We start from the raw sequence: 6,153 nt of genomic DNA on the forward strand, positions 1-6,153 counted from the left end.
AGCCTGCATTAGACTTTTACATGAACAAGAAATAAACTTTTATTATATTACTCCATTAAAATTTGGGAATGTGTTTGTTACTGTAGCTAGTATTACCAAACAAATTAATATATAAGCATTATCTAATTTTTATGTGAGTTCAAAACTCCAAATTTATAGTTTGACTATTATTTAAAATAACTACCAGAAAACTAAAAATATTCTTTATTTTTAATGCATGAGCATCAGATCGCGATTTTCTGTTAATGAATTATGTATTAACCAGTTGTGTTTCAAACACCTGTTCTGTGCAAGGCACTGTGATAGATGATGCATAAATGTATGGACAAACGAAAAATTCAAAGATTTAGTCCCTTCATTCAAGGATCTTAGAGTCTTATCATATATGAATTATACACATTATCTTTGAGAAAGCTTAAGTGTAAGTGCTACTTTCTCTTGCTACTTGAAAAAACAAACTAATTTTACTCTTAGCTTCATCAGAACTAATTACAAAGGTGAATATGCATAAAAAAGGCAACGTATTCAGGATTTGGGGTAATATGTCAATTTAAATGCTACAAGCTGAAGCTTACCTCCATTGGTACAAAGCACTGTAAATTAACAACATTTTAGTTTGCTATTAAGTGCTGTGCTAGACCCGGAGGCATTTCTTTTTTAAGAAAAGCAATAAAAGTATTATATTTTATATCCAGTTTTGATAATAACTTGCTTCTGAAATTTTGAAATTTCCATCAGTTCCTGGATGAACTTAGTATCATTTTGACATTAAGATTTGAATAATAACTTCTGATTATGGCTCATCTGAGACGTGCACTTTGCTCTGAGTAGTTGGTGGTAGACAGCAGTATGTTTGACCTATTCTCACTTGAGTTGTTGGAGCATGATGCTGAAGAACCTGCAAAGTAGACAGCCAATCCTGATGGGACCATGTATGTATACGGGAGTTTGATTTATTATCTGAAAGCTAATGCCTCTGACATTAGCTTCTAACAATGTCGAGTTTTACACTGTTCACTAAGAAGCTCTATGGAATATATTACTTAACACAGATTTTATTTGAGGTTTGAACTAAAAGGGCTTTTGATTGTATACCTTTTAGATTGCTCTTGAAATTTTGTTGAGCATTTTTTGTTGTTGTTTGTTTTTTCAGAAGGCAGTTTTATCCATTTAGAAAAGTTATTTCTCAAGGAACATTAACAATTCTTGTACCTTAAGAAAATGAAAAGACAAGTCACAGAGTGGGTAAAATATTTGCAAAACACATATCTGATAAAGAACTTATATCAAAATATACAAAGAACTCTTAAAGCTCAACAGTTAGAAAACAAACAACCCAATTACAAAATGGGCAAAAGGTCTAAACATAAACCTCACCAAATAAGATAAATAGATGGCAGATAAGCATATGAAAAAATTCTCAACATCCTATGTCGCTAAACCCAAAACCAAACCTGTTGCCTTTCAGTTGATTCTGACTCACAGCAACCCTATAGGACAGAGTAGAACAGTCTCATCCGGTTTCCAAGGCTGTTGTAGTCTTTACGGAAGCAGACTGCCACATCTTTCTCCCTCTGAGCTGCTTCTGGGTTCGAACTGCTGACCTTTCAGTTAGCAGCCGAGTGCTTAACCACTGCGCAACCAGGGCTCCTTATACGTCACTTCCCAAACCTAAACCATTGCCATCGAGTTGATTCTGACTCATAGCCACCCTATAGGACAGAGTAGAACTGCTGGTGGGTCGAACTGCCAACTTTTGGTTAGTAGCCAAACACTTAACCACTGATATCACTCTTGTTGTTAGGTGCAGTCAAGTTGCTTCAGACGCATAGCAACCCTGTGTACAATAGAATGGTCCTGCACTATCCTCACAATCATTATGCTTGAGCCCATTGTTGCAGACACTGTGTCAATTCACCTCATTGAAGGTCTTTCTGTTTTTCACTGACTCTCTACTTTACCAAGCATGATGTCTTCTCCAGGGACTGGTCCCTCCTGATAACATGTCCAAAGTATGTGAGACAAAATCTTGCCATCCTTGCTTCCAAGGAGCACTCTGCCTGTACTTCTTCCAGGACAGATTTGTTCATTCTTCTGGCAATCCATGGTATACTCAATATTCCTTTTCAACACCATAATTCAAAGGTGTCAATTCTTCTTGGGTCTTCCTTATTCATTGTCTAGCTTTCACATGCATATGAGGCAATTGAAAATACCACTACATACGTATTAAAATGACTAAGATCCTAAAGTATGCCCAAATGTATGACTAAGATGAAAACATATGTGCACGTAAAAACCTGCCCATGAATGTTTATAGCAGCTTTATTCCTAAGACCCAGAACACTAACAACACCAAATGCTGGAGAGCATGTGGAGCAACAGCAACTCTCTTTCATTGCTGGTGGGAATGTAAAATGGTACAGCTACTTTGGAAGACAGTTTCTTACAAAGCTAAAATATAGGCTTACCATATGATCCAGCAATCCTGCTTCTAGGTATTTACCAAAATGAGATGAAAATGTATGCCCACATAAAAATTGCACATGAATGTTTATAGCAGCTTTATTCATAATTGTCAAAAATTGAAAACAATTGAATGGATAAACAAACTATGGTACATCCATACAATGGAGTATTATTCAGCAATAAAAAGAAAAAAAAGGTCATCAAGTTTCAAAAAGACATGGAGGAACCTTAAATGTATATTGCTAAGTGAAAGAAGTCAGTCTGAATAGGCTACGTACTGTATGATTCTAACTATTCGACATTCTAGAAAAGGCAAAATTGTAGAGACAGTGAAAAGATGTGGTTTCCAGGGGTCTGGGGTTGGGGGAGAAAGTGAGGGAAGGGATGAATCGGTGGCGCACAGAGCATTTTTAGGACGATGAAACCATTCTGTATGACACTGTAATTAATGGTAGATACATGACACTGTGCATTTGTCCAATCCCATAGAACTGTACAACGCAAATTGTGAACCCTGATGTAAACTATGGAAACTAATTAATAATAATGTATTAATATTGGTTCATCGATTGTAACAAATGTACCACAGGAATGCAAAATGTTAATAACAGGAGAAATGGTGTGCATGGGGGAGAGGGGTATATGGGAACTCTCTATACTTTCTGCACATTTTTTCTGTAAACCTAAAACTGCGCTAAATAATAAAGTCTGTTTAAAAATTATTATGCCAAATGTATTTAGAAATAAATTTATTTTATTTTATTTTACTGTGAAAATGACATATTTTATGTAAAATTTGGCAAAACTATCAGGTAATCATTATTAATTTGGATTTAATAAACACATATTTATATATCTTTTATTTATATTTGTACCTTCATTTTATATCTAAGTTCTGGGCATTGAGTAGATGTTTAAAAATGTTTTTGGAATGAATTTAAAAAAAATGTGTTGACATCTACTCTTTGAGGCACTAGGCTAAGTACCACAGTGCCTGCTCTTGGTAAATTTCAGTATAGCCGAAAAAGAAAAAAAAAGACTGAAGAGAAATGCTGTATTCGTATTAATCTTTTCTCCTAGATAGTTTGAATTCTAATTTTACTACTGATGTTGAAATTATTAATAGATTAATGGTGCCAAGTCACAAATGTTTACATTTAAAATAGCTAAATACTAGACTGGAGCCCTGGTGGCACAGCGATTAAGAGCTCGGCTGCTAACCCAAGGTCAGCAGTTCAAATCCACCAGCTGCTCCTTGAAACCCTAAGGGACAGTTCTCTGTCCTATAGGGTTGCTATGAATCGACTCGACGGCAAACGGTTTCTTTTTTCTTTTTTTTAAAGCACTGGACTAGTAGCTGAAAATTTGGTGGTTCAAACCCACCCAAAGGCACCTTGGAACACAGGCCTGGTGATCTGCTTCCAAAAGGTCACAGCCTTGAAAACTCTGTGGAGCAGTTCTACTCTGCACACATGGGGTCGCCATGAGTCTGAATCGACTAGACAGCAACTAACAAAAATAGCAATATTTATTTAATAAAACCTGCAAAAGCTGGAACCTGCGTAAGGCATATGTATATATGTCACATGTCAGGCAGTACTAAGTATAAACATCAAAATATTGCACAGTGGTAAGGGAAATGAAGGAAGTGATGGGAAAAGATGTGTTACTTGCTGCTATAGGTAGGTTGTTCAGGGAAGACCTCTCTCAGAAGTGATATTTGAACAGCGATTCAAGTGAACTGAAGGAGATGTCTCTGTAACTATACGGAAGAAGAGATTTTCAGGTTATAGAAACTGCAAGTGCACAGACTCTGAGGTAAGAGTGTGCCTAACATGTTTGAAGAACTATAGCTGGAGCAGCGTGAACTCGAGAGAGAGGGGTAGGAGATGAGGTCAAAGAGACCACGTGAGGTCAGATCATATAGGGCCTCGTAGATCATAGAAAAGACTGAATGTTATTCTGATGAAATGAGAGGGATTTTACTAGGAAAGTACCTGATATGTCAAGTTCAAAGCCAAATTAACTTTCTGAAAGAACCAACTCTGGACATAGTGGTAGGAAGCAAGCAGGAGTAGAAATGGACCAGTTAAGAGACTATTCTCATAATTCAAGCTAGAAATAAAGATTGTGTGGATTATATAGTTTGGAAGAAAGTGGTGAAAAGTATTTGATTCCAAATAAATTTTGAAGGTAGAACTAATAGGATTTGCTGATAGATTTGATACAGGATGTGGAGAAATATAAAAGAGGAGTCAAGAAGAACGTGAAGGTTTTGGGTCTGAGCAGATGAAAGACAGGAATTACCATTTACTGAGAAAGGGGACGTTGAAAATGGAGTGCATATTTTGGGAAGAAGATAAAAAATTAGCTTTAGAAATGTTAACTTTGAGGTGCATATTATACAAGGAAGTGGAGATGGCATGTGGGCAGTTGGTTATATGGACATGAGAGGAGAGCCAGGCTGGTAATGCAAAGGATTAGGAGTCATCTTAGTACTCCCATACAAAGTGCTTAATAAGTGTTTGTTGAAACAGTAGATATTCCATTATAATGCTGTTCTAGGTTTATTTTTCTGATTTTTCTCAGTACTTGAAATAAACATTTCAAAGCCTTTGCAGGAAAATATTAAATTTTCCTGTTTAGATTTTTTTTTAGTTAAAAAATTAACTTTCATATAGTAAAACAGTTGACTCAGGCCTGCAGGATGAGAAATGGAATGAGAATTCAAAAGTTTAGTTTTTAGCATGAGTTATGTCTTTCACACATCCCCACTGTAAGAATAATTAGGTGAGTAAATGCAGAGGAGGGCACAGTATTACTCACAGCTCCTCTTTCTCGTAATACACAAAGGGTTCTATTGTTTGCAACATCTAAACTATTCCCTGGTGATGTTAGGCCAGACATCAGCAATTGTCAGGGAGGAAGAGGAAAGGGTTTGGGCATGGTTGTTCAGCAGCAATCCCTCCAAAGAGTTTACTGTCTCTCTTTCAGGGTGTCTCTGATACCCAGCCAAAAGAAATCTGATCAGTTGGAGAAATTGCACTAGATATGCCTTGGGGTGCCTCCTGCCCCACCCACATCCCTAGTTTAGTTAAAATACCTCCAGCCATATTGCGGTGTGATGGACTGCTTTTGTGTGGCCTTTCTCGCCATGGTCTTGTAACTCCCATCCAAGTCATTGGGTAGGACTGTGCAGATAAGGGTAATTGTGGCCCACCAAAGGAATTGATCAGTTTTGCCATCCTGCTGGGCTTGAAATAAGCCACCCCAGAGGTGAGAAAGAGAGAGTCCCACCACCACCAAGGAAGAACAGCAGGAGTGGAGAGCATGTCCTTTGGACCCGGGATCCCTGTGCTGAGAAGTTCCTGGACCCAGGAGACAGAGTGAACTATAACCCTGAAGATGGCAGGAAGTGGTGACAGAGAAGTGGTGGCAGAGAAGCAGTGGCAGGAGAGACTGTACAGTGGGCTTCCCAGCCCACCGAGCGAGAAAGCTAAGTGCCTTTGGGCAGCGGCAGAGGGCCAGGGAGAGGCGTGCCTTCGAGCACGGCTAGGAAGAGGCTGTCCTGATAGAAGAACTGTATCCTGAGCTTTCCTGAACCTGGATTATAACTGTTACTTCCCTAATAAACCCCAAAATAATGAGTATTGTCTGTGAGTTGTGTGTGGCCATTGCAATGAA

Source organism: Trichechus manatus, unplaced genomic scaffold, assembly GCF_000243295.1.
Source record: "Trichechus manatus latirostris isolate Lorelei unplaced genomic scaffold, TriManLat1.0 scaffold00071, whole genome shotgun sequence".
NCBI classification, from domain to species: domain Eukaryota; kingdom Metazoa; phylum Chordata; class Mammalia; order Sirenia; family Trichechidae; genus Trichechus; species Trichechus manatus.